Source organism: Opisthorchis viverrini (genome assembly GCF_000715545.1).
Source record: "Opisthorchis viverrini unplaced genomic scaffold opera_v5_78, whole genome shotgun sequence".
In the NCBI taxonomy this organism is placed as follows: domain Eukaryota; kingdom Metazoa; phylum Platyhelminthes; class Trematoda; order Opisthorchiida; family Opisthorchiidae; genus Opisthorchis; species Opisthorchis viverrini.
Genome location: NW_008751734.1, coordinates 309,567 through 317,674, shown reverse-complemented (window position 1 = coordinate 317,674; position 8,108 = coordinate 309,567).

Here is an 8,108-nt window from a genome sequence, read left to right as displayed (position 1 = left end):
GTGACATACATGATGTCCACATAACTTTCTTGATATGACATCAACCATGAGGTTAATTAGGAGTTACGTGAAGCCCATTCTGGCTTATGCCATTCTGGAGCTCTGGATTTCTCTGATCAAGCATCTTGTAGGGACGACGCAAGTCTTTTCAACGAGTACTCTAAAAACTTGAGTTTAGATAACGCACACTACTTAGCGGTAACTTTATTCAAGCTTTCGTCTTGTCGGTGAACCCTAGTCTGTGCTAAAATCCCCGAGAAGTGCTGTGCAGCTGTTTCAGCTTTTCTGAAAATTTTTGGCAGTTGACATCTAAAGAAACTCCACAGGACTTCAAGCACGCGACCATACTCAACCGTTCGGCCACCAGCGGATGTTCATCATTGTTACTCGTACGCGAGCGATTTTAGGTTACGCGAGGGAATCCTGATCACGTGGTCTCTTGATGACCAACTTCTCGACTGATTACTTATAAAATGAAATTTTAATCTTCTGGTGGATTGTTCTTCGTTCCTACCTACTCGTAGCTGGTCGATAGAGTGAGCAAACTCTCAAATCGCTTAATGCTTGGGTTGCAATTCCATCTTGAATAGAGACATTTCCAAACTGTTCTGTCCCTCGTCGAAGCGAAGACTGCTGGGCAATGTACTGGAAGAGATGAAGTGAAAAAGTTGACGAAAGTGAGGTCTAACCCGTAAAATAAACGAACCGTTTGGGAAACAACACGTTTTTATACCCAGACGGAAAACCCGTCTCTTTATCCGGAAGGAAGCAAGGTCAGTATGCACTATTTGGACTAATCTGATTATGCAAATTTTTTGGTAAAATCCACAACGTTGCCAAAAAACTGTTGGTTCTTCTTCTGACTAAATTTGACAAGCGTCCAGGTTCGGTGCGTTTCTAAAATGCAGTCGAAAGCCTCATTGACAACTGTCCCACCTCCACATGAAATCTAATCACTCCCAGCGGATGCTTGCATTAATTTATGCATCTTTTGCTTTTCGCACTAAACAGAATTATTTCCCACATAGTAACAAATACATTCATTTTTACATAAGCCAGTTATAGAAAATCGCGATGTAAACTCGGAGAAAAAAATTGCGCTCCGTAATAACGATTTTTTTCATTCTATCACGCGCATGGTTGCCTCCGATCAGGCCAATATGCTTGCTGTACAAAGTGTGTTTTATTTCCTCGCAATATTGCAGCACAATGACTGGTTGAAACTCATTTCAACGATTCCTGGAACCCAAATTCAGTCAAAAGTAATTTCAATGGAGCTTGGAAAAATGCGCTCGTACAGTGTTCACTCATGACGCAACATTTCCGCAGTGCATTATTTTCGCTCGGCTACATAGGTACCATGTTATATTGGGATTCTCCATATATTTTAGGAGGAATATTGCTCAATTCCTCTCGTCATGAGCATCGCACTGTGCGCCAAGTGAAGGCGACAATTCAGCTAATTTGTATCTCGGTGAATCTCTCCGACGGCAGAAATCTTGACACTCAGAAATCTTGTATCAATGTACGCTTTTCTGCAATGTTTTTGGTCTATAGTGGGCATTTCTTGTCTTGGCCTATCCTTGGTAGGCCTGCATCGTTTTTTTATTTTCTGAGTCTACAATCAGACATCAGTTGCGAGCAGTGATCAACAACAGGCTGAATTTTAATGATGATTCTTTAAAAACAAATGGCCAATGTTGTCTAGTCTGGTTGGAGTGAAATCTGAGAAACAGGGCTGAACTTGGCTTATGCATTTATCTTTCCTACTGGTGTATGCTACTCACAAAGCATACGAGTAGTCTATGGTCTCGTTTTTAGCTCCGTCCCATCATGTATGGGGGGGAGTTTACAACAAAACTTTTAGAACCGCTTTGCAGTGTTTATTTAATTTTCTGTAATAGTCTGTGAATATCCCGGAAATTTCAAGAGGATGCTCTCGAATGTTTAGTTTTTGAAAACTAGGCGCATAGGTTCTATATAGTTTTGTGTCCAACGGCTTTTAAGTACTTAGTTCGTGTTGGCAGATGGATAATTTTGCTGTCAAGAACGTTCCTGCTCCCACTGGTTGCTTTTGGTTCTGAGACTGAGCTTCTTCATGCAACAACCGTGTAACTGGTGGGTTGGGATGACCAAATCATCCACGGTTTGCACGTCCATGGTTTAGATTGGAACGTTTGTAGTGAAAGATTCATAGACAGACTTTAATTACAGAGGAACTAACTCCACTGATTTTGGATGGAATCACCATGGGCTAAACGGTAACTTGAGACGATCATATTTACCTATTCGAGTCATTGTGATGATCTCAAGGTCGCTCTGAATATTTCGCCAAATATAACAATTTGAGGACCACAAGTCATCAGTCAAGTGGATGGTAATATGTATGGCCAATTCCGTAAGTTCCAATTTTAGACCCAGAAAGACGGTTATTAGAAATGACAATCTGAAATTATTGCTTTAATTCAGGGTGCCATCAAAAATGGTTTGCAATAAAACTATCCATAATAAATTGTTTGCTCATTTGACTAAATTCCAAACCAGCTCCCGATTTATTCTGTGCCGCATTCTATCGGGAATTATCTTTTACCGATGAGTGTGAATTTTTGCTGTAAATAACCACGTTCGGTGGAACGCTCTTCAGTAAAACCAACCAGAGTTTTCGATATCACAGTCTCCACAAATTTGACGACATTCTTTGAAGGCTCACTACCACTTTCACTCGTCCGGATCCTGTCCCGCGGTTCGATCACCAACCTGATATGGGTTTATGGGAACACAAACGATAAGTCATATTCATGGGTTCACTACCACTTTCACTCGTTCGGATCCTGTCCCGCGGTTTGATCACCAACCAGATATGGGTTTGTGGGAACACAAACGATAAGTCATATTCATGAACAAGAAGGCTCCTTGGCCAAACAGAATTAGATTAGTCATGGTCAGAAGACCAGTTCTCAGAAGTTTTCGTTTTTCGTTTTCCACAATTAAAAATTAATTCCGTTTTATGACGTCAGAACTCGCCTTCTCCCAACCGGAATTTTCCATTTTCGTGTACTGATGCATTGACGTTATAGTCATCCGTTTGTGTTTTCCAGCTGTTTTTGTACCCCACCCAAGAACAACAGTAGATGTACTTTTGTAATTTTCGTATCTACGGCGACGCAAGGAGATGAAGATTGGCCCATTTCTTATGCCGAAAAAATTTCAGTCTGAAAATGAAGCCCTTGTACCGACCAGTTGCATGATTCGAAGTGCAGGTACGTCTGCCGGTTCGGAGGTGATACAATCAGTAACTTCGGGCGTCCACACACATGCGGTATTGGAAACACCTTGAATTTTGGATATCCGGAGTTAACGTGCCTAAAAGAATGATTCTTATTGCTGGCGAGCTTAAAGCCAATACTTCGCAGTGGATTATTTCTAAAAATTTTCCTGAAAAGACGCGAGGACTGTTTTAAAAAAGGCACCGTAATTTTGTAGAACATATAGGCATTTTACACACCTGCGGTGGAGGAAAAAATTGCTCTAAAAATCGAGATTCCCATGCAAAATCGGGCATAAAAACGCCAAGCACTCACTATAAAGCTAGCTATTCATATTTACCAAGACTGGAAGCACCCCCCTTGATTCAGTGCTGTGCAATTCATTTCTTTGGTTGAATCATACCTTAATTTGTAAATAAACAACCTTTATCATTTTCATTTTGTCGCTCTTTTACCCGTGAGGCTGTTTTGGACCACCATAGCCAAATATGCCCAGTAAAATTCTACAAACGTAACTCATTTTCAAGTCAGTCGGATAAGATAAACAGTTCAAGTCACATCAGACCAGTCGAAACACCGGCTGGAGAACAGCTTCATAGACCTTATTCCATTCCATTCCATGGGACAGAAAGAGAAGCGTACAAACTTGAAGTGGCGTCCAAAAGTCGTGGGAATTTACTCGCTTACAGTCGTGTAAATCTGATGTTACTGGCGTCATAACGTTACAAAACAGCTGACTGTATGTCGACGCGGACAGCTAACACAGTGTTTGGAAAACTATGGACGTCCCCGATAACGCCATTTTGAGTAGAATTGAAGTCCAAAAGTCGAATTTACTCGCTTACAGTCGTGTAAATCTGATGTTACTGGCGTCATAACGTTGCAAAACAGCTGACTGTTTGTCGACGCACGCGGATAACACAGTGTTTGGAAAACTATGGACGTCCCCGATAACGCCATTTTGAGTAGAATTGAAGATGTCATCTCATGTAACTAGAGGATATTGTTCTTGTTGGACACGTCCGCGCGAATTAAGTTCTTCATTCATCAACTGTCGGTTGATTAACCCCGATCTCAAGTTTTGTAATGAACATCAATTGTCAGGTACTCTCATTTGCATACAAAGGTGATTTTAGCGAAACTCAGCCAACCCCTGCCATATCTTCTCAGTATTTAAAGACGCTAAACCAGTCGTGGGTTTTAGAAATGTTTTCAGCAACCTTACAAGTAGTGTGTTACGTTTAGGCACATACCGTCACTACTTGATTTTTGACCTTCTGCGTAGTATTAGGCCGGCGACCTAAGTCGGTTTAACGGCAGATATATTTCCTTTTTTGTTCTTTTATGCTCGTCAATTTTCCGTAAAATTTGGTCGCACCAATGATGTAGCTGGCCCGTCGATCGACTGAAACAGCTAACCTTAAGGAACCTAGTAACCTTGCAAAGCGCACATTGGTCGACCCTNGTAATATGTATGGCCAATTCCGTAAGTTCCAATTTTAGACCCAGAAAGACGGTTATTAGAAATGACAATCTGAAATTATTGCTTTAATTCAGGGTGCCATCAAAAATGGTTTGCAATAAAACTATCCATAATAAATTGTTTGCTCATTTGACTAAATTCCAAACCAGCTCCCGATTTATTCTGTGCCGCATTCTATCGGGAATTATCTTTTACCGATGAGTGTGAATTTTTGCTGTAAATAACCACGTTCGGTGGAACGCTCTTCAGTAAAACCAACCAGAGTTTTCGGTATCACACTCTCCACAAACTTGACGGCATTCTTTGAAGGTTCACTACCACTTTCACTCGTTCGGATCCTGTCCCGCGGTTTGATCACCAACCAGATATGGGTTTGTGGGAACACAAACGATAAGTCATATTCATGATCAAGAAGGCTCCTTGGACCAACAGAATTAGATTAGTCATGGTCAGAAGACCAGTTCTCAGAAGTTTTCGTTTTTCGTTTTCAACAATTAAAAATTAATTCCGTTTTATGACGTCAGAACTCGCCTTCTCCCAACCGGAATTTTCCATTTTCGTGTACTGATGCATTGATGTTTGTGTTTTCCAGCTGTTTTTGTACCCCACCCAAGAACAACAGTAGCTGTACTTTTGTAATTTTCGTATCTACGGCGACGCAAGGAGATGAAGATCGGCCCATTTCTTATGCCGAAAAAATTTCTAGTCGTTTACATCCTAATCAGTCTGAAAATGAAGCCCTTGTACCGACCAGTTGCATGATTCGAAGTGCAGGTACGTCTGCCGGTTCGGAGGTGATACAATCAGTAACTTCGGGCGTCCACACACATGCGGTATTGGAAACACCTTGAATTTTGGATATCCGGAGTTAACGTGCCTAAAAGAATGATTCTTATTGCTGGCGAGCTTAAAGCCAATACTTCGCAGTGGATTATTTCTAAACATTTTCCAGAAAAGACGCGAGGACTGTTTTAAAAAAGGCACCGTAATTTTGTAGAACATATAGGCATTTTACACACCTGCGGTGGAGGAAAAAATTGCTCTAAAAATCGAGATTCCCATGCAAAATCGGGCATAAAAACGCCAAGCACTCACTATAAAGCTAGCTATTCATATTTACCAAGACTGGAAGCACCACCCTTGATTCAGTGCTGTGCAATTCATTTCTTTGGTTGAATCATACCTTAATTTGTAAATAAACAACCTTTATCATTTTCATTTTGTCGCTCTTTTACCCGTGAGGCTGTTTTGGACCACCATAGCCAAATATGCCCAGTAAAATTCTACAAACGAAACTCGTTTTTCAAGTCAGTCGGATAAGATAAACAGTTCAAGTCACATCAGACCAGTCGAAACACCGGCTGGAGAACAGCTTCATAGACCTTATTCCATTCCATTCCATGGGACAGAAAGAGAAGCGTACAAACTTGAAGTGGCGTCCAAAAGTCGTGGGAATTTACTCGCTTACAGTCGTGTAAATCTGATGTTACTGGCGTCATAACGTTACAAAACAGCTGACTGTATGTCGACGCGGACAGCTAACACAGTGTTTGGAAAACTATGGACGTCCCCGATAACGCCATTTTGAGTAGAATTGAAAATGTCATCTCATGTAACTAGAGAATATTGTTCTTGTTGGACACGTCCGCGCGAATTAAGTTCTTCATTCATCAACTGTCGGTTGATTAAGCCCGATCTCAAGTTTTGTAATGAACATCAATTGTCAGGTACTCTCATTTGCATACAAAGGTGATTTTAGCGAAACTCAGCCAACCCCTGCCATATCTTCTCAGTATTTAAAGACGCTAAACCAGTCGTGGGTTTTAGAAATGTTTTCAGCAACCTTACAAGTAGTGTGTTACGTTTAGGCACATACCGTCACTACTTGATTTTTGACCTTCTGCGTAGTATTAGGCCGGCGACCTAAGTCGGTTTAACGGCAGATATATTTCCTTTTTTGTTCTTTTATGCTCGTCAATTTTCCGTAAAATTTGGTCGCACCAATGATGTAGCTGGCCCGTCGATCGACTGAAACAGCTAACCTTAAGGAACCTAGTAACCTTGCAAAGCGCACATTGGTCGTCCCTGAATGCTCTGAGGTCTGTACCATAAATCTGGTTCCAATTCGTTGGGACCTGTAGTAGACACCCTGAGTGCTCTGAGGTCTGTGCCATAAATCTGGTTCAAATTCGTTGGGAACTGTAATAGGCACGCGACGTAACGAGTCCCGACCAAGCTGCACTAAAATTTCACATCCATTTTTGTCTATGAGGCTACCACTTGCGTTACGCGCCGGGCTTATATACTTCAACCACATCTGGTCAAGTTGTACTCATGTTCGTGCAGCCATCAAGCAAGAATGGACACACCTCTATTCACATTGCACACGATAAATAGGTATTCAACTGGGATCAGCACGCATACTCATGCGCGCGCCCAGGACAGGAAGTCAACCGAACTCCACGAGTTTCCATGGGCAACTAGGGAACAAGTGTAGCAGCCATACTGCTGAGAATACTGGTATCACGTCCCGAACTTCACTCAGAAACTCTCAACGGTTGTCCTTAAATGATAATTCACTTTTTGGCTTGTCCCACCTTTAGCATTGCATTCATTTTTATCAAGTAAACCTAACTATTGTATTCATCACCATCTAGGTTAAACAGATATTTGTTAGTGCTTGTCACCTGATAATCAATTTAACTGCGCCACAACTATAGCACTGATAAATCTTTGATTGACTATTGTCACTCCAAAAGCCACCCACTCAAACGTCAGTTTGTAGAAAAATTATTTTTGTTTTCGTTTATTATTTCTTGCGTTTTTTGGTTGATCTATTTAAATTGAATTTGTGTTGTTATTGAGCACAAAGTTATATGCTTTCATTTTTTGTCTGTCCAAAACATGTGTGGCGTTTGCATCTTAAAATGTTTAATTTTTGCGCACTAAATAGCCAGAACAAGCTATATGGTAGTAGTCATCTTAGTTGTACAGTACTCGCAGATTCTTCTTAGTGCACACAAAGGAAACTACTCACAAGGTTGCTGAAAGTTTTTCGACGAGAGGTTCCGTTTTCAGTTACGTTTAGTGAGAATTATGAAAGCTATTTTTTTCTTACAGATGTTTGGGGTTTAACCTTATCTCCTTGGACCTATTGTGTACCATTTTCAAGCAAAATGACAATAAAACATTTCTCTCAAGTTTTAAAGAATGCAAGACTGGAAGTAGAATTTATAATTTTAGGCACGTCTGTTAGATTTCCTCCGAGAGAGCTGTACCTTAATTTACCCCTTTGTTGTTTGTTTATTTGTTCTATTTGAACCTGAAGATTGCTAATCTCTGAAGTATCTCTGGACAAA